Genomic DNA, 22,116 nt, shown 5'->3' on the forward strand with positions numbered 1-22,116 from the left:
GAGTATTACCTACATTTTCATCAATAAATCTGTTTTATTTTGGAAAATTAACACTTTATCCATTTATACAGTTGCTACTGGAAGACGTCCAAATACTTTCCCCACAAAACCCATTGTTAAGATGTCATGGTTAACTTCCATATCTTCCGTTGCGGATCAACTGTCGAAGCATAAATAATTTATGTGGAGGTGGTTAAATACATTTTTATATCTTGGCAACTTTAAATGCAATTTTGATGACCTATTTGTGTATCAGGTGGAAAATACACAAGTGTAATGAAATATGTAAATACTGTAAGTAGTGTTTTTAAAACAGCAAAATTGTGTAGATGTATTCTAATGCAAACTGAACAGTCAAATGGTATGATGCAAGTCACACTAACCTACCGGTATATTGCGTGTTAGAGCCTTGTGCTACATGTCATAAATTGATTATTGTTTCTAATCTACTATGACAGTTGAAAACAAGACTATTCATATAATTGCCAAGCAATATACATTTGTATGTCCCTTACCAGTGACACTCCACCATTTTAAACAATATTTTAAGTCTATTTGTTTCCATAGCAACCAGAATTCTTGACGTAGGAACAAAATTCAACTGGAAATGGCGCGGCAGAGGCCGACGCGTATCCCCACGCCGCATGTTTGACTCAGTGGCGCCCCAGGGTTGGTAATGGGGCCATGAATAGTTGAGATTGACCGTATTGTCATAAAAGAAGTTCAGTATCAATTAGAAGTGAATCGGTGTAGAAATGAAGAATTTATAGTAAAAGGCAATTTTGGGTGGGCGTGGCCTATGTGGTCGGGGCGCCCCAGGGTTGGTTATGGGGCCATACATAATTGAGATTGACCATATTGTCATAAGAGAGGTTCATTATCAATTTGAAGTAAATCGGTGTAGAAATGAAGAAATTATAGTAAAAGGCAATTTTGGGTGGGCGTGGCCTATGTGGGCGGGGCGCCCCAGGGTTGGAAATGGGGCCATGCATAGTTGAGATTAACCGTATTGTCATAAGAGAGGTTCAGTATCAATTTGAAGTGAATCGGTGTAGAAATGAAGAAATAATAGTAACAGGGTTCATACAGATTTTCTCCAATGAAAATCAAGCACCTTTCAAGCGAAAAAATCCAAATTCAAGCACTTTTTAGTCCGACCCACTGAAAACTGTATATTATTCTGTGGCCAACACTGACAATATTTTTGCTAAATTGGTCTCTTCTTGCCTAACATTCTATGTGAATTTCAACAGTCCGCACTACCTTGCTACAGTAACAACTGTTTAATCAAAAGTAAGATATTTCATTGTGATATAGTAATTGACCAAGGCATTACACATACCAAAAAAAAACCTGTTATTTGTATTGAATATCATTATGTATTCTAAATGTCCATAACAGATATTCCAGTGGTATAATATAGCTGCTACAAAATGTTAAAGACAATTATGCATCTGATACAAATTAATTCTGAAGTAAAAATAGAAAACTACAAATGTACAGAATCTGGCAACAGCAATATAAAATGCCATGTATTAATTGAGGCTTGTAAAAATTATACTTATTAAGTTATTTTCTACAGCAGGTACACATGTACATGTAAAAATTTAAAATCTGTTATACAGTGAAAACTCTCTTTACGACCACCTCGGTATTCCGACCAACTCGCTAAGTCGACCACCATTTTTCAGTCCCGATTGGTTCCTTCTATATTTCAATGGTCGTTACACTCACTAATCCGACCAACCCGCTAATCCGCTATTACGACCACTTTAATCAGTACCAATTATCGATATTGTTCTTAATTGACACCCGCCAAACGACCAGTAATTTCACACCTTACTTGACCTGATGTTGTGGTACTATCGGGCTTGTGTACGAAGCCATTCTGACCCAATTAACCACAATTAACGACAACGGTTTTTGGCATCGATTTGCGACACAGGTGTTAGATTTTCGGCACTTGTTATAATTTTTAACCCTTGATTGACAATTAGCTATTATTATTATTGAGTCTTTGATGGGTAAATTGGTAGTTGTTTGGTACACACTTTAAAGATTTATTACGGCGAATAATTTAACAGTTAGGTTATTTGAGTAACACGGTTTTGTTCGTGATGGATATAAAAACCGACTTTTATACCATATCGTTATTCAAAATGGATAAGCGAAAACGGAAAGAGTTGTGTTTAAAAGAAAAGATTGATTTGATCGACGCAAGTGATGGGAAATCTCAACGACGATTTATTCGGCATTGGAAAGACTCGGGTTCAAGCTATTCTAAAAAGAAAATCTCGACTTTTATTCGACAAAATGCTAAGCAGACGACAATTGACTCATTCGTTAAGTAAACATCAAGGATCTTGATGAAAAGTACATATACATGTATTTACACTTCTTTAATGAACAACTTGAAATACTATCTTTGTACAATGTATAAATACAATGTATAAACGGATGACTGTTATATTGTATGCAAACAGATAAAAGTTCAGTGAATATTTACGTTGTTGTAATTATATGTCCATCAAATTCATGAAAACTCAGAATTAAGACCACCTCGCTATTTAGACCACTTTTGAAAAGTCCCACACGTGGTCTTAATAGCGAGTTTTCACTGTAGATGCATTGTCTGATGCAATAGTGTTACTGTGTATGTTCAAACTGAAAGTCTGCACTCATGTAAACAGATTGCAGTTTCTTCTTCTATCATCTAATTTATTTGACAATCAGTCAAGTGCAACTTTTTTGTCTTTTGCAGTACGTCTGAATGACTTGCGTTAACCGAATGAATTTGCTTGAATGCTTCACTGACAAACTGAATTGTAGGTGGCTTTTCAACGCCGATTCCACCATACTGTCGATCTTTATACCTGTTCTGCGTTCTTTACAAGATGCTTTGACTTTAGAATCGGCATTGTCAACAACCCAAGGGTACTTCAAAAGCCACACTTTCTGAAAAATGCACTTATTTGCTGGCATATTTCAACTTGTCAGCACCGTAATGGCATAATGCGTACAACAAAAACCGAAGTAGACCAATTTGCGGAAGATTAGTAGTAGTTGCCTCCCTTACGTTCTAAAACCCGTACCAACCCGTACTAATCCAGTACCTGCCCGTTGAACAGATCGGAACCATCATCAATCGTGAAAAAAAACTACGACTTCCGACTCACAGAAATTAAATATTTTTATCCGTTCTTCAAGCACTTTTCCAGCCAAATTCAAGCACTTTCTAAGCACTTTTCAAGGCTATGGTTGAAAATAAGCACTTTTAAGCACTCCAGATTGATTTTAAGCACTTCCTAGATAAACCTTGATTTTCAAGCACTTTTCAAGGTCTGTGCGAACCCTGAGTAAAAGGCAATTTTGGGTGGGCGTGGCCTATGTGGGCGGGGCGCCCCAAGGGTTGGTAATGGGACCATGCATAGCTGAGATTGACCGTATTGTCATAAGAGAGGTTTAGTATCAATTTGAAGTGAATCGGTGTAGAAATGAAGAAATTATAGTAAAAGGCAATTTGGGTGGGCGTGGCCTATGTGGGCGGGGCGCCCCAGGGTTGGTAATGAGGCCATGCATAGTTGAGATTGACTGTATTGTCATAAGAGAGGTTCAGTATCAATTTGAAGAGAATTGGTGTAGAAATGAAGAAATTATAGTAAAATAACCTAAAATAATGAGTAAAAATCTCTGACCCGGCCCCACCCCAACCCCCATAACTTTTGACCCAGGGGTCAGAGCAAAATTCCAAATAGTGCAGGGTCGCACATATGCTCATAGCTACCATGTGTGTAAGTTTCAAGGTTCTAGTGCTTATAGTGTAGGAGGAGATAGTGGCCAGGACGGACGGAAGACGGAGAGAACCACAATATTCCCACTTTTTCTCCGAAAAGCGTGGGGATAATGACGGGCATAATCTCCATATTGCCATATGTCTATGATTCAAGTATCATGAAAAAATATGAAGAACTTTTAAAGTTATCGCAGGATCCAGAAAAGTGTGACATACTCACAGACACAGAGCCCAAACCTTAAGTCCCCTCTGGTTTCACCGATAGGGGACAAAAATGGGGCACATATGAACTAAATTCCTTGTACATGTCCACAACATTCATGTAATGGTTGTTTTATTTGCATAACATGCCTCAGTTACACTTTGGACATTCTTATCCAATAATAGAACAAGCTTATCATAGCTTTGCAAAGCATGATTGTGTGGAATGCATAAGAAATAAAGTATGTAATAACTAAGGCCAACAAACATATGAGCTGTGCTCTGTGAAAAGGGGGTTTAATGCATGCAGAGATTTTTTTTTAGATATTTACAAATTGGAATTTTTTTAATCCACCAAGTGGCAAATTTGGGAAATATTTATCGACAAAAGGGACCTAATTGGGATTTTTATCAACAAATATTGACACATCAGGACAAAATCATATAAATTATACATGTAGTTATATACTTTGTTAGATGTCGTCGGGACCGTTAAAAAACTTCGGATTAATGATAATTCGAAATAAGCATTTGACAGAAGACTTCTTTGATTCTCTAAAAATAAAACGCTATGGACTTCACATGGTTCGGTTACACGCTACTATTAATAATTGTTTTACTTAAAAACGTAAACTAGTCAGATAGCAATTGATTGCTACTAACGGAGGAATAAAACAATTATTTTTCTTCTTTTTTATTTTCCTCTAATTACAGAACATATAAAATATAATAAATCGCACAAAGTATCAGAACCTTGTTAGAGCCATGTTGACAGTGTGTTTGCCGGAACACCAAATTCATCTGCTATTTGAGACGCGCAGATGACAAAGTGTAATTATCGGCTTTAGACAAAGGTGTGAACTTACGCTTAGTGTTTTGCAGTTTTGACTTTGGATTAAAGATTGATAATTAGGTGCAAATTTTATTGTTGGGACTAACAAAATCACTTCGAATTAACGATTTCTTCGGTTTAACAAAGTTCGGATTAACAATGAAATTTTACAATAAACAAAGAAGAACCAAAATCGGAACCCTAAAAATACTTCGAAATAACGGTGACTTCGGATTATCGGTGTTCGAAATAACGGTGTTGAAGTGTAATAATCATTAGTCACTTCTTTCTAAAAAAAAATAATTTGTTTATGTTAGAAATTGGAAATTTTTATAACACTTTTCGTTATTGCTTTTGGAATTTAAAAGGCCCCTTTTAGGGCCTTTTTTAATTGCAGAAAAAACCTGGTTATAGTCAGCATTTTATAATTAAAAGTTCAGTCTGTATCTATAACTGACCTTTAATAACATGATTCACAAATATCCAAAGTTCATTTTTTATGTACTTCAGAAAAATGGCAATGTTTGCATTTTACAAATTCACATTTATCATCAATATTGGCCTTAATTTGCTTTTTACAATAAAAACTGTGATTATATTTGATTATATGGTCAATTATGAACAGAAACAACCAGTGCATGAAAGAATAATTTAAATAATGTATACCAAGAGGAATTTGAAATATGAGAATGTGGTGCTTATATTGTTAACATCTGACTGTACATGTATATGAAATAAAAACATGCCAAAGATGTGTTCTAACGCACAAAGAAATACAATCAATGACATTTTAAAGACAAACAATAGATGCGTTTGTCAGAAAAATAATGCCCCCTTATGTGCCACTTTGAATGTAATTTCTTTTTTTTTTACCTTTGACCTTGAAGGATGACCTTAACCTTGACCTTTCATCACTCAAAATGTGCTGCTCCATGAGATACACATGCATGCCAAATATCAAGTTGCTATCATCAATATTGCAAAAGTTATGACCAAGATTAAAGAGATCATTCGATCCAGGGGCATAAAAAGTGATCATGTTGAATGTGCTTACTTGTGAGCATCCGAAAAATATGTGGCTCGATCCCATTGACAAAACACAAAACAATCTAACATTAATTGTTTTGGTTTATTGTCACAGTCTGAATGTGTAATTAATAGGGAAAAATCTAGGACTCAGAATCAGACTGTTAATTTTTTTTTCTCGGGTATTTTCATATATCATAAATTGGTTTGTCAAAAAAGCAAAAGGTCAGCGACAGCTCAAATTTTTCAGAGAAGGGTGAAAAGGAAGGCTTATGACAGTAAATGAGAAAGGTCTTTCCATGATACCACTGACCTTGATTATAAGTTGATATGAGTCTACATGATCAGGAGAACATGATATTCGATCACTGTTGCAAATATAATCCTACCTATTTAAATTTATATTAAAAAATATAAATATTTAAATTATAAATATTTAAATTAAAACAACAACATGTATAAATAAAAGTGTCTTTTGACTCTCTGAAGAATGTTAAGACTCCTAAATTTCAAAATGAGTGTGTCCTATGTACAACTAACTCAGATAAATAAGAATCAAACACTGATTTAATGCTGGAGCCCTGATGCAAATAATTACCAAAGTCTAGAATGCTTATTTCAGATTTCCACGGGCCATTTAACGATCCCTCGCCAAGGCGCTTGAATTACGAAATCAGGGGGCGCTTGAAATTTTCAGATCAGTGTATTTTTCAGTAAAAGAAAGTGGAGATTGTCAAACAAAATCAAGGTTTCTCAATCAGTGTATCAATATTCCCTGTTTTAAAAGAGCACTCGGTACCTACTTTCACAAGTAATCGCCATAAACACCACATGGGGTAATGGCCGGGGTAATGGATAATCCACTGATAAGACGCACGTATGGATTATTCTAGCCACATTACACAGTCATTTAAATGCTGACAAAGATGTATCAGGTAACTTTCCAGTCGTCAAGCTGTGATGTTCATCGTCCAATCGATTACAGGAATGCTTATGAGGGCGGGGTTAACTATCGACCATTATTTTTGATTGAAGTCGGGCACGAAGTAAGAGTTTATCGCAGCTTGATTAGCAAGAAGTTAAACCATTTACGCAATATAAAAGTGGTAACTAGTACAGTAGTACAGTGCATTAAAGACGGTTTAGGGCATCATCATCACACCTTTTTACTGTAAACAAGTGTTGCCTATGACTCATAATTAATACGAGAAATTAATTGCAAGTGGTAAACAATAAATTACTTATTCCGAGTAAGCGCAAATAACTCCCGGTTACAATTATGCGATAACAATTGTATTCCAGTACATGTATATTTCATCATCATCATCATGTCCATTAATAGATCTGATTCACCTCGTTTTTCTGACGTTTATTCGACACGTAATGCGCTTTAAAGGGGCCTTTTCACAGATTTTGGCATGTTTTGAAGTTTGTCATTTAATGCTTTATAATGATAAATATAAAAATTGGACCTAAAAAGCTCCAGTAAAAAATGAAGAATAAAAATAAACAAGTGGGTCTGAAAGGCCCAAAGTCGCTCACCTGAGATAACAAGATATTATTGGGACAAATCTTCTGACCAAGTTTCACAAAGATCGGAAAATAAATGTGGCCTCTAGAGTGTTAACAAGGTTTTACTATAGCCATATAAGGAAAATGCCCCGCCCCCTGGCAGCCATGTTTTTCAACCAACCGGCATCATTTTTGAACTCGTCCAAGATATTATTGGGATGGATCTTCTGACCAAGTTTCATGAAGATCGGACCGTAAATGTGGCCTCTAGAGTGTTAACAAGATTTTACTATACCCACATAAGGAAAAATGCCCCCCCCCCCCCTTGGAAGCCATTTTTTTCAAGCAAACAATTATTTTCAAACTTATCCAAGATATCATTAAGACCAATCTTCTGACCAAATTTCATGAAGATTGGACAATAAATGTGGCCTGTAGAGTGTTAACAAGGTTTTACTATAGCCATATAAAGCCATTTAAGGAAAAATGCCCCGCCCCTGGTGGCCATGTTTTTAAAGCAACCAAAACCATTTTCAAAGTCATCCATCCAAGATATCATTGGGACAAATCTTCTGACCAAGTTTCATGATGATCAGAAAATAAATGTGACCTCTAGAGTGTTAACAAGGTTTTACTACATGTAGCCATATAAGGAAAATAGCCCCGCCCCCGTGGTGGCCATGTTTTTCAACCAACCAGCATCATTTTTGAACTCGTCCAAGATATTATTGGTATAAATCTTCTGACCAAGTTAATGAAGATCATATTATACATGTGGCCTCTAGAGTGCTCACAAGATTTTACTATAGCCTTATATAGCCATATAAGGAAAAATGCTCCGCCCCTTGGCGGCAATGTTTTTCAAGCAAACGTAACCGTTTTCAACTCATCCAAGATATCATTAATACAAATCTTCTGACCATATTTCATCAACATTGGACAATAAATGTGGTCTCTAGTGTTAAGGTTTTACTATAGCCATATAAGGAAAAATGCCCCACTCCCTGGCGGCCATGTTTTTCAACAAACCAGCATCATTTTCAAACTCGTCCAAGATATTATTGGGATGAATCTTCTGACCAAGTTTCATGAAGATAGGACAATAAATGTGGCCTCTAGAGTGTTAACAAGATTTTACTTTAGCCATATATAGCCATATAAGGAAAAATGCCCCACCCCTTGGCAGCCATGTTTTTCAAGCAAAGGTACCAATTTTTGAACTCATCCAAGATATCAGTGGGACAAATCTTCTGAGCAAGTTTCATAAAGATCGGAAAATAAATGTGGCCTCTAGAGTGTTAACAAGGTTTTCCTATAGCCATATCAGGAAAAATGCCCCGCCCCCTGGCGGCCATGTTTTTCAACCAACCAGCATCATTTTCAAACTTGTCCAAGATATTATTGGGATGAATCTTCTGACCAAGTTTCATGAAGATAGGACAATAAATATGACCTCTAGAGTGTTAACAAGATTTTACTATAGCCATATATAGCCATATAAGGAAAAATGCCCCGCCCAGAGCTCCAGATAAGGGTCGTATTTTCGTAATTACGAATTATTTTCAGGTCCGTTACGTATTTATTTTAAAATCTTGTCGTACCATTAAGAATTACAAAATCACCCCTCCCGAGCCACCCCTATTAGCCCCTGGCGCCTGACAAAAATCCTGTGGAAAGCACTGTATTTGATTAAAAACTTATTGTTTTCTCATTCCCGCACTAAATAAATGATAATAACTTGAAACAGTGTCGAGTATACTTCATTGCATCCTTAGTTGCAATAATTCAACTCTCAGCTTTATAACCCAATGGGTTGCTGAGAGTTGCAATGCGCCGTCTCTTGCCCATGGGTGCAAAATTTAATCAACAGTGCAAGGGTTAAGGGGAATACTGAAACTGCAAGTACTTATTAAAGTTTACCTGTTTAAAGGTCAATTTTAAAGAAAATCCAAAGTCAATATATAAAACGCTATTTACATTTAAACATGATTAAATTATCGGGACAATAATGTTTGCATGTTGTGTTTAACCTGAAAAAGATGATTTTGTTGACTTTTATGATCCTAACTCGCAAAGCGTTGATTCGCTTATCTCCCCTGTTTTCCACTGTTGTGTGACGTCAGAGCTGAACAAGCATTTTCGCGTCCGCTTAGAAGATAAGCGATAGATCAGAATTCTGGTTTTATTTTTTCTGTTTGTATTGATATTTTCGTGAAATTGTTTTCACATTAATAGAGAAAATGGTTATGTGTGCGGCCTTTCCCTGTAAATCATGTTATGGAAAAGATAATGTGATTATTTCCAGTTTCCGAACGACGAAGATTTGGTGCACCAAAAATTGGTCTTGCTAGCCATGTTTCCAAACACAAACTGTTTTCTCCAAATAAAAACAGCTGCGTCTGTTTCTGCCTCGGCATCCATACACAGAATACGCGGCGATTACCAGAGCAAAAATATTTACAAATATTTATTGCACACTATAGCAAATGTTAAATAATTTAAAAATTAACGAAAATTAGAAACAGATACAGATAATACCCTGATATATTTACTTCAGCGCGATTGTGTTAACATTTCGTCAGCTTCTCTTCATACTTCATCCAATTACCATCGGATGTCAACTGTCAAAACAATGATAATTTCGTATATGGCCGATTTCCGTTTTTCACATTAAATTCTGGTAAATATTGAAGAAATAGTGCTCAAATTCCTAAACACAAACTTTCTCTATTTTTTAGAAAGTATCAAACGAATTTCGGCATATGTTTCATTTTAAAGATTTGATGAAATTTCGATTAAAAGTTTCGTAGTGAATTTCAACTAAAGTACCAGAGTATCTCGCAAATTATTTGCCATTGACAATTCCTTTGAATAAAATAAAAATCAAACACGCTGTATCCTTATCGTTACACTCTTTTAGTTCGTTCATTATTGAATAAATACATTCAAGTGCATACATTTGTATTGTACTGTATACTGATCCCACAAAAATATCATCGTATACAATTCAATGTTTCTACTCAAACCGTCAAAATTATTTATACTTTGTTTGGTCTGTGTATGATGTATGTTGGATGGTTCTCATTTGTTTTTAGAGATTATTTTGACAATAAATATCATTATTTTAAATGTTTTAAGCAAGTCTCATTTCCGAGATCATATACAGGAATTCACTGTGTGAGTTACTTCGATATTTTTACTGATCTATAAAAATCATTGTTTTGACAGACGGCATGTGCTTATCTAAAGTTTGTGTGTTGTAATACACAGGATATTGGATGTTCAGGGCTTGATTTGGCAATAAAACAAAAACGCAGTCTGCCGTTTTCGGTAGAACGTTTGTACTGACCAACATAATATTTTATATTGCACGTGCTTATCTTACATTAAGGGATAAAAAAACACGGGTCGAAGCCATTGTGTGCTTCTTTGTGCCATAAAACACAATCCCGCTGGCTATTTTCAGTAGCATGCGTGGTCAGAAACTAACAAGTTAGAATAATAAATCACAGAGATTATGATCTGAGAACTGCATGGAGTCTGAAATGAAACAGAATGCCGACAAATCAAAATGGCCGCAGCCTATTTTTTTAATATAAAATTTGACATGTAGACATATATGGTGAAATTACTAAAAATCAATTATGGGTTTGTCGTGGCTACAAACCACGGACTCTAGATGAGAATAGACACTCCGTGTACAAACTGCGAAAAGCATAAACAACCTGAAATTATCACTAATCCAGGTGCGGGAGCCTACAGCTAGGTGCGAGCATGGTTTCCTTTAAGCATCGGCGACTAAAAGGCTAACAAAATTGAAATTTGGAACATAAGACATATTCTGTTGATATCTGCTTACAATCCCGAATGTTTATTTGAGGCTTGAATTTGTAAACAGCGTGCTAACAGAAGAAATCAGAAGTGTGTTTCGGATTACAAATGTGTATTCTTATTGGGGAATTCAACAAAACATTTATATTTGTAATATATTTGTAATGAATTAAATATAAATCTGTTAAAAAGCTTTTCGTGTCGAAAAACTGTTTTGATAATATAATGCGAGAAAAGCACGATTTCCAGGAGGATTACACCCAGTTGCTATCATCATGTAGATCTAACTGACTACGATTTTATCGTGGAGGAGTACACATAAGAATAAGTGTGGTAGGTATAACAAAGCCATAACACTGCAATAAACCAATTAAATTATCGATTGATAGTGACATGGGGGTTATTCAGAGGCAATCAAATTACCGCTAATGATTATCACACGCGCATTTTTCGCAAAAATTAGGATATTTTGTTTTTCATTTTCGTCCATTAATAAGACGCTTCCGAAAAAAGTCGCGTCTTTACCCCCAAAAAATACGGTAGTGTGTATTCTGTCCTCTTGACATTTTATTGAACTTTACATTTGCACTTTGCATAAGTGAAAAAGATTATAACACTGTATTATGTGAATTGGGAATAAGACATCAAACTGGGAATGGGCATCATTTTGATGATTTTCTCAAACAAAACTATTCATTTCATGATCTGAATTTATTTTTGTACTATTTTATCTATACTTCAAGCTTAATAAGCAATTTTCTATGACTTTTTCATTAACAGTGATTTCTTTAAAATAATTTTAACTGTATTTTTAAACTGTGTTCCTGCGCCGCATGGACACAGTCTCATTTTATTAGGATTTAAAAAAAAATCTATAAAAAACCCAGTTTTGTAGTAAAATCAATTTAAATGATGTTATTATATATGCACGTTTATATTTTAATTATATTTTGTAAAACTCAATAAATACAACTTGTAAAGCTGCGTATTAAGCACTGTTGAAAAAACACAATTTATTCCCAAATTGATATCTTATTCCAACTTCACATAAAACTGTGTTATTATGAACTAGACCAAACATGCACCATGAACAGTTAGAGCATCGATGTAATTACATCGATCGGTGCAAATGATCAGAATTATTGTTATAAGTTTAATTATGTGTTGCAATAATACGATTTCTTTCACTTGCATTTATTTACAAAAAATACAATAATTTAGATATATGATGAACAATCTAATAACGAACATTTTAGGGCTTTTTCCAGCCATTTTGGAAAAAGGAGTCTTGTCTAATTGAGATTTTTTAAATCGATAAAATGGCATGTACTGTACATAAACAGTCTAATTTCATGCAGTTCATCTCCATAATGATCATATTCGTCAGAAAAGTCCATAATTTAACATAAAAGTATTGCTGTAATAGCAATGCCGTTGATCGTCTCCGCATAAATAACGCTGTTAAAAATAGCGGATGTACAGCTCTGACGTCACAGCAAGGGAGGTAAGTCAGTCCAACTTTTAGAAAACGGCGCGTTATTGGAAGATTTACCTGGTGATTTATGGCATAAGGCGTAGCGCTTAATTGTTGCAAATAGTTTTATTCCGCATCTCAAGCAATTATCTTTCATATTATAAAGTTTCCAAAAGTGTTAAAGTTGACCTTTAAACCACAAACTCATCCAAATGGTACCATTAAAGCAAGAAATAATTGCTTGTTATTGACTTAGTTTTTATTTCGTACGCTGTATCCACCATATTGGAAAAATGACCCAATATTGGTAAGGTTGAAGTACACAAATATTTTGCACATCGGGTTATGTGATGGAGCCTATTAAAGTCTATAACGATGTCGTATTTGATACAGAATACAGTGTTTCAAATTTAAACATAAACATGTCAGTGAGAAATGTGTGGTGATCTCAACATCGTAGTGTTTTATAGGGTGCATGCAAAGGATAACATCCGTAGGTTGCCATTCAGGTAAATCTAACATATTTATAAAGTTTATTCATTATTTTCGTCAATTTGTCTCGACAGACGTTTGTTGAGTGAAGGGCACGGATTCTGTGCGCTGAACTGCACCCATGTTTATGAAGGGGTGCATATGGATTGCCAGAGCTGCCATAGCAAAAATTATCAAAGGCTCTGGGAGTCTGTTTATATGGACTATTGCATCCTTTGCCGAATTCCTAGTAATAGATGTCATAATTATCTTCACATTTGCTTATATATAAAATAAAATACTATATTATTTGAAATCTATATATTTTATTATTTTAACATATAGACATATTTTTATCCTTAATAAGTCAAATATATGGAAACTTAGGTAATTATGGGGATTTTTATATTTCTTTATACCACAATTAAGCTAATTGAGATTTAATAGTGGGAACCTATAGTGTAAATGTCAACCTTAATGAGTCATATTTTGAAATAACACAACAATCTGTCAATTTTGTTTACATTTTGATAACTAATTGGGACAAAAAATAAATCATGCTTGACTAAGATCTTTCCTGGGCACCCGTATTACCGGTTACGTAAGCATGCATTTGTAAATAAATAATATTAAATGCAACTTCCGTAAAAAAATCATATAATTATCAGAATCATTCATTTTTCCTCAAGTTAACACGAAACCTACCATCTATATTTACGAAAACTCATTTTAATCCATCATAGAAGTAGGTCACTGTCCGCCATTTTGGTTTCTATTGTTTACTTCTATTACTGGTGATGACATAATTTTCACTCAGACAAAAGACATTTTCAGAAAATCACCATACATGCCAGACGTCCCGATCTCGGCGGGACAGTCCTGCTTTTGGGCCCTTTGTCCTGGCGTCCCGATATGAGACGATTTGTCCCGACATTCGTAAAAAACGATGTAAGGTCTATAGGTTCCCAATAAAATTCGCTATTCAAGCTCTGTTTTGCTAACACTTACCACCGCTAATCCCTTTATTGCCCCCAATTAACAATCCGATTCTACTTCTCGTGTGTACCAGTGTTGTTTATGACACCTTATCAGCGATTTATCGGCTAATTATTGATTTTATCAGGCATTCACACCATGGTGGTCTTCAAGATAGTGGTTGCTTATTGCTATCGATAGTTCTATTATAATGAAATAAATGTTGAAAATGTGGTTTTTTTTGTCTTTGTTTGAAACGGTTTACAAAACAATTGTTTTGAAAAATTAACTCTACGTCATTAATGAGTCTTTTACATTCAATGTTTAGTTCCAAAATAGCGGGATAATCCGAATGTGCAATATATATAAATCGCAACAAACCGTCCAATAAGTGATACCCATCCTGTCTAGTGTAATTGGGTGTAATTGTAATAAAAACAACGAGGTGCTATGCATGACAGTTTGACCCTACTCCAATTAAGCTGTCAATCCCTCACTCAAACGCCAATCCAGAACATTGTTTCAGCGCACTGAAAAAAAATCAGAAAGAAGAAAAGGAAAATCTGGGCCATAGAACGGTTGAGGCATTGTTGGCAGTTAAAAAGAACACAAAGACGGTTTGCTTCCACCCAAAAAACCTACCTCGGAAATTATGTGTACGGCCGCGCATTCCGTGTTAAGCTGATGTAACTGTTCGGTAGATAGTTTACTGTAACCCGTACTTTCAGTGTACTGGATAGCCTCCCCTGCGTTAATGTTTGCCATTGAAAGTAATATAATGAGTATTGTTGTTGTAATGTTCCAGATTTTGTACTCTACAGGGGTTTTTTTTACTAAGAAAGTGAAGCCGATATTCGGCGTCTTCCCCTACCAGAATTTTTCCCCTTAAAATACAATTTCCCCACCAAAAATATCATTTTTCACCAAAATATAATATTTTCTCTCAAAGAAATGTTTATTTTTCCTTGGGGCATTCGACAATTATCCAATTTGCACCATGTACAATGAATTCGCGCTCTCTCTTTCCAGACGAACACACAACATCTGGGAATCCCAGTTATTCTAAATATAGCTCTTAAAAAACGTCATGTAAACTGGGCAACTAATCGTAATAATCATGTGACTATTTTACTGGATACCGGTCTTGCGCGAGAAGGGTGTTTCGTCAATTAATTACCGGAAACCAGTCGAATTTTCATCCGGGCTATGTGCAAGCCGAGGTATAAACGTGAAAACAGAAAAAAATGTCTCACAATTAGCGTTCTTACACAAACAAAATAAAACATTCGAACTCGGAAGATACTGAACGCATCGAGGCATTTTTTAAGAAAGAATCATCGAAAACCGTTATAACCCAGCAGGATTCCGAGGTAATCAACATCGAACATTGTGAAAGTGAAAGTAGACAATCGGCAGCTGCCGCTCCTTTCCCTTCCAATACTGTAGCAAATCAAGATCGTCAACCCATTCATCATGAAATTGAAATCACAAAATTGACATCGTCCCCCGGCCCCAGTACAAAAATATAGTTGAAAACATTTCCCATTATTAGATCTACACCTGCAACTTTATTAAGGACTTTGACTTTAATACCTGTTAAATGTGTTTAAGAACAAAAAGGACAGAGACAAGTCTCTTTTGATGAGTTATAGACATTGAAATGAACAGTTTTTATTTTTTCCCCTAATATCTCTCTTTCGCACTCTTTTTTTCCCCTTTCACCCAGCGTCCAGCGTCTTCCCCTTTCTCTAAAAAAAACCCCTGCTCTAAAAAGATGAATATTATCTTCGTTGTTTGCTATTGTCTTATTTAATAAAACTGTTATTGTTATGTTTTAGATTTCATGCTTCATATCAGATGTTTTATGTCTTGAATAAAAGTATCAAGAGTTTTTGTTAGTACTATACCAGGGCTCGAAATTAACTTTTTTTTCTTCTTGCAAATCATTGCGAGCAGCTTTAATACCAACTCGCAAAATCAAAAACAGTCTCGCAAATTTTGCAGGAAACATAAAAAAGTTTGGACATTAATTTAGTACTATTAAAACAGAATAAAAAGGACTTAACATACACATTTTATTTTTGCAATCATACAAAGATATCAGTTCCTTGGACCATAAGGGTATTGTTTTCAAATATAAGTGTGTCGTGTTCACTCAGAAAACAAAGTTTAAGTGTCAGTTTGGGATATTTTTTAATGGGTTTTCAAATATTGAAAAAAATCAGCTATGATATTGTGTGTTGAGTGCGACGTCACCAAAATACAAATCAACGGTTAACTTTGCTTAATCTTTAGTATTTTTATTTCCGTCTGTAGGCAAAAAGAAACTAATTATGTTTGGCTTCGACGCCATGTCTTTTCAAGTTCAATGAACAAATGTGAATAGTCGACTGTTTCATGTTCTTTGTACCAATACTATCCGCGTATCCGTACTATAAGTATACCAGTCTACATACAAGGTGCGCGCTTGCGCATACAGGTATTCAGACGTTCTATAAATTGACCTACGGTTTAGCGTTCATGACGTCGAGTGCATTTATATTACTAGTTTTTTTCCCCACAATTTCTTTACTCGCAAAAAAATACTAGTGGCTTAAAACTTAACTTGCAATATGTATTTTTCACTCGCATTTTGCGAGTGTGTGAGTGTTAATTTCGAGCCCTGTATACTGACTACAGTAAAGGTGGAATGATAGATCGTTTCAGGTGTCCTGCTTTTTGGTCAAATGTCCCGACAATTTTTTATGGAATGTCCCTCTTTGGACCTAAAAATTTCTGGCATGTATGAAAATCACAGTTTACTAAACTGAACTTCCGTACTGTCGAATATATGCAAACAATATATCAAAGTTTAAAACATGTTGTGATCAATTTTCAAACAATAAATGACATTAAATATGAATGATGTAACAGGGTTTAAACATTCATTTCAAGTATTCTGTTTATTTGTTCTGTTTTAATGTTAATATTTCCCTTTAACTCATGGTGTTTAAATGGTTTACTTAATAAGCAGTGATCCTGTGGCCAGTCTAAGAGTTGAAGTTAGTCAAGCATGTGGTTATCATAGGTCCACTTTTTGTTATTGTTCAGTCAGGCTTGACCAGTGATTTTCCCGCCCTTTCCTTTGTCTACATGACAATAGACTGATCCCGGAAAAGCACGAGTTTAGAAAACCCCACTAATCACCCCGGTACAAACAACGCTGGTCCATTATATCAACCAATGATAGCTTCCTTTAAATAATAACGGTTGATACGGTTTGTGATTTTGAAAGGAGTAAAATGGGTCATGTTTATTTGTACCAGCAGATTAGTGGGTTTTTCGAAAAAGTTGCTTTTTCCGGGATACATATATTGAGAAGTTTCGCTCAGTAATGCAAAGAGGAGATATGTACATCAGGGTTATGGAAACGCGCACCTGTTGTCTACTAAGTAAACCTTTGCAGACGGACTTTACAAAATACATGGGCATTCGTGTTTTAATTCCTACTTACCTCAAGAAAAGACAATATTTAGAGGATTTTTCGTTTTGACAGCTTCCGGCAAAAATAGTAAACAGTCTCCAACGGAAGTTGTAAATGAAAATGCGCGTGCTGTGACGTAGTAGCGTATTTACAAACATCACCGGTAATTCGGGTACACCGGAAATAGGAGTACGGACTAGTCCATATAAACGGACTCCCAGAACCTTTGATAATTTTTGCTATGGCGGCTCTGGCAGTCCATATGCACTCCTTCATAAACATGGGTGCAGTTCAGCGCAGCGATTCCGTGCCCTTCACTAAACAGAGTTACAGACGTCGTTCGAGACAAATTGAGGAAAATAATGAATTAACTTCATAACCATGTTAAATTTACCTGAATGGAAACCTACGGATGTTATCATTTGCATGCATCCGATAAAAACACGACGATGTTTCAACACACTTTTCTCGTTGACATTGTTATGTTTAAATTTGAAACAGTGTATTCTGTATCGAATACCACATCGTTATCGACTTTTTGGCTCCAACACATAACGCGATGTACAAAATATTGGTGTAATGCGACCTGACCTATATTGGGTCAATTTTCCAATATGGCAGATACAGCGTACAAAACAAAACCTTAGTCAATGCAAATCAATTATTTCTTGCTTAAATAGTACAGTCGATCGGGTAGTTCCGGATCTCGGGTAGTTCCGAATCAACTCTATGATTTAATTAAAATATTAGTCTCAAGGATATTGACATATAAATACAACTGTGATTCTTGGAAAATGTGATCAATTTCAAGCAATAACAAAGTTTTGCTTCTTATTTCAACGGTGTTTTCATTAAAAATCACGCTTCGGTAACTATCACAGTCGTCAGAGCTCCAGATAAGGGCCGTACAGCCGTAAATACGCCTTTTTCATGAAGATTTACGCATTTATTTTTATAAACTGGACGTACAATTACGACATTAGTATCCATTTTACGCATTTACGAAAAAAATCTGGCTGTACCGATACGTCTGCGTCAGCGCGGCGTGATTTGTTGGTCTCTAACCTAACGGCGCTTTTTGTTAATTTAAATTACCGAAAAGTTGTAGACTGGATTCATATATTATTGTCTATTCTGTCGCGTCATTTCCTGTAACTTGTAAATCCGTCAAAAACGATATGTCTGCGCGCAATTGAATGCCGGCTTAACAGAAAGCGGCTCAAAACAACACTTTGTTGTCATATACAGTACAGCCAACGCGGAACAAACGTATTTCGCGATCCGCGGCGGCAAGGCGAAACGAGTCGATGCCGCGTCAGTCGTTGAAGCCGCGTCAGTATGCGGCGGCAAGTCGCATTGCGCCGCGAAGCTTCGCATCTGTCCGCCGAGGCATGCCGCGATCCGCGACATAATGCAGAGTCGATGCGCATCATGAAATAAAAGATCTTTTTAAAATTATTAGTTACATGTAGTTAACAAATTTTGAAAGAACAATTATAATAATAATTAAAATCATAATAAATTTATTGTGCGGGGATTGTATTAGCATATACATGTAAGTAAAGTTAATGTGTGTGGCCAATTAAGTTTGTTTCGCGCCCGTAGTGTATGTATTTCACACATAAACAAGGTCACGTAATTATGTTTTCGCACATACAAGTGGTCAAGGCTCCAGCATATGGTGGATTTATAAATTAATTGCACGTTGATTTTGCTATTATATTTAAGCTGAGAAAATCAGCAGTTTGAAGCCACATCAATAACAAGACGGTGAAGACGTATTTGTTGTTTTGTTAATTATCAGCTTATTATAACTATTGTTTGAATATGCGTTTATAAACACGTTTTATTTTGTTCATATTATACAGTTAATATCGCTACTAATTACCCGATAATCCCGTACATGTATGTTCCAGTTTTAAAGCAAATGCTGGTAAATATTTACGCTACACAAACATCCTCCATATTTCTTTAAGTATCAAATACATTTTGGAATTTGTTACTATTTATAAATGATGAAATAACGTCTAATCGGGGCGTTTTTTTTCCCCAATGAACACGCGATTTACGCCTGACGTGATGTTCATGTATTTATACAACACAAAATACACCCACACTTTCCAAACGACGTTTTACATGTCTGCATAATTTTCGCGCGCTTTTTATGAAACAAAGGATATTTAAGCACTGTTTATTTGACGCTAGAATTTGCCAAAGGTCAAGTTAGCATTAAAATTCGGAAGTGTGTTTCGGATTACCAATTTAATAATGATAATTTGATAATCAAAGGAAACATTAACAGTTGCGCGTAATTAATTCAACGATAATTTGTTAAAGCGCATAACATGTCATATCGCTTATTAAAACGTGAAAATAATAATTATGAAACCAGCGTAAATCTTGGTTTCTATGCTACACATACATGTATGGATATCTTTTCACTCCATCCGCCGCGTACGTATGCGGCGGATTTACTCCACGAAAGTACGCGAGGTTAATACAGACTCGGCGTCGTTACGCGGATCGATGCTGAGTGCCATGGCGATACGCCGCGTGAACACACGATTTGGCCGCCGTGTACTTATAATCTGGCCGTGGCGTAGCCGCGGATTATGTTTGCGCCGCGTTGGCTGTACTGTAATGACTACATACGGTGTCTTCTAACCATCCTGACATTAAATCTGTAAACCCAGAAAAAGACATTGTCGCCCCGATATTAAACGATTTGATTGCATCGGTGGCGTAAAACGTTAGAAAACATTGCAGCAATAATAATAAATATATGTAGCTTCTTAAACAGTTACTGTATAAGATTTTTCCATTCTGAATAATGATGCAAATACAACTACACATTAAAACTCATGACTAATACTATTTCTTCATTTTTCTTCACAAGAAAACACAAGCCAACTAGTAAGCTAAGTAAATGAACACTTATTTCACAGTCTCATCCGTTTCCCATCTTGTTTTCTAACGTTTTAAGCCACAAATGCAATCAAATCGTTTAATATCGGGGCGACAATGTCTTTTCTGGGTTTACAGATTTAATGTCAGGATGGTTAGACGACACCGTATGTAGTCATTATGTGACAACAAAAAGTTGTTTTGAACCGCTTTCGGATAAGCCGGCATTCCATTGCGCGCAGACATATTCTTTTTGACAGATTTACAAGTTACAGGAAATCACGCGACAGAATAGACAATAATATATGAACACAGTCTACAACTTTTCAGTAATTTAAATTAACGAAAAGCGCCGTTAGGTTAGAGACCAACAAATCATTCCGCGCCAGGGGTTTTTTTTAGAAAAAGGGGAAGACGCTGGACGCTGGGTAAAAGGGGAAAATCGAGCGCGAAAGAGACATATTTGGGGAAAAAAATAAAAACTGTTCATTTGAATGTCTATAACTCATCTACAGACTTCAGGTTTTTTTTAGAAAGAGAGGCATGTCTCTGACCTTTTTGTTCTTAAACACATGAACAAGTGTGATATTAGAGTCAAAGTCCTAAATAAAGTTGCAGGTGTAGATCTAATAATGGGAAATGTTTTCAACTGGGGCCGGGGAACGATGTCAATTTTATGATTTAAATTTCATGATGAATGGGTTGACGATCTAGATCTGCTACAGTATTGGAAGGGAAAGGTGCGGCAGCTGCCGATTGTCTACTTTCACTTTCAAATAATCCGACAGTATTAATCAATGTTGATTACATGTACCTCCGAATCCTGCTGGGTTTCAACGGTTTTGATGATTCATTCTTAAAAAATGCGTCAACGCAATTAATATTTTCTGAGTCCGAACGTTTTATTTTGTTCGTGTATGAACGCCAATTGTGAGACTTTGTTCTGTTTTAACGTTTATATTTTGGCTTTCACATAACCCGGATGAAAATTCGACTGGTTTCCGGTAATTAATTTACGAAACACCCTTCTCGCGCAAGACCGGAATCCAGTAAAATAGTCACATTATTAATACGATTAGTTGCCCGGTTTCCATGAGGTAATTTAAGAGCTATATATAGAATCACTGGGATTCCCAGATTTGAGTGTTCGTCGGCAGAGAGAGAGCGAGATCGTTGTACATGGTACAAATTGCATAAGTGTAGACTTCCCAAAAGAAAAAAATATTTCTTTGAGGGTAAAATATTATATTTTGGTGAATTTTTTTTTTTTCGAGGGGAAATGGTATTTTTAGTGGAAAAATTCTGGTAGGGGAAGACGCCGAATATCGGCGTCACTTTCTTAGTAAAAAAAAACCCTGCGCGCTGACGCAGGCGTATCGGTACGGCCAGAAAAGGGAGAAAATTATCTGTACCTGCCATATGATAAAACAAGAGCACCGCCTTGCGGGTGCAGACCCCTCATCTTTTCTTTTTTAAAGGTGAAGGGACTCTCAATTTCAATCACAAAAGAGGGAGGGGTGGAGTGAAGAGGTGTGTATAGTGTGGTCATTTATTACGCTATCTTCCAAAAATGCGGAAAAAGAAAATTATTTTAGATTCTCAGTGCGATGGTTGTTGGACGGTATTTCAAAAAT

General features: G+C 35.8%; 1 protein-coding gene across 2 annotated transcripts in view; it reads right to left on the reverse strand.

Annotated features, from left to right (window-relative positions):
• The window catches only part of LOC127874162 (TPR repeat-containing protein DDB_G0287407-like), a 76,290-nt gene that overhangs the window by 50,316 nt on the left and 3,858 nt on the right, over positions 1-22,116 (reverse strand). Inside the window, exon 1 of one of the 2 annotated variants that reach the window (XM_052418354.1) lies at positions 4,014-4,145. The exons of the other annotated variant lie outside the window; for it this stretch is intronic. The gene's annotated coding sequence lies outside the window, so the exon portion shown is untranslated. Of the gene's footprint in view, positions 1-4,013; positions 4,146-22,116 lie in introns of those variants that run through there. 2 annotated transcript variants of the gene reach the window in all.

Source organism: Dreissena polymorpha, chromosome 3 (genome assembly GCF_020536995.1).
Source record: "Dreissena polymorpha isolate Duluth1 chromosome 3, UMN_Dpol_1.0, whole genome shotgun sequence".
NCBI lineage: Eukaryota > Metazoa > Mollusca > Bivalvia > Myida > Dreissenidae > Dreissena > Dreissena polymorpha.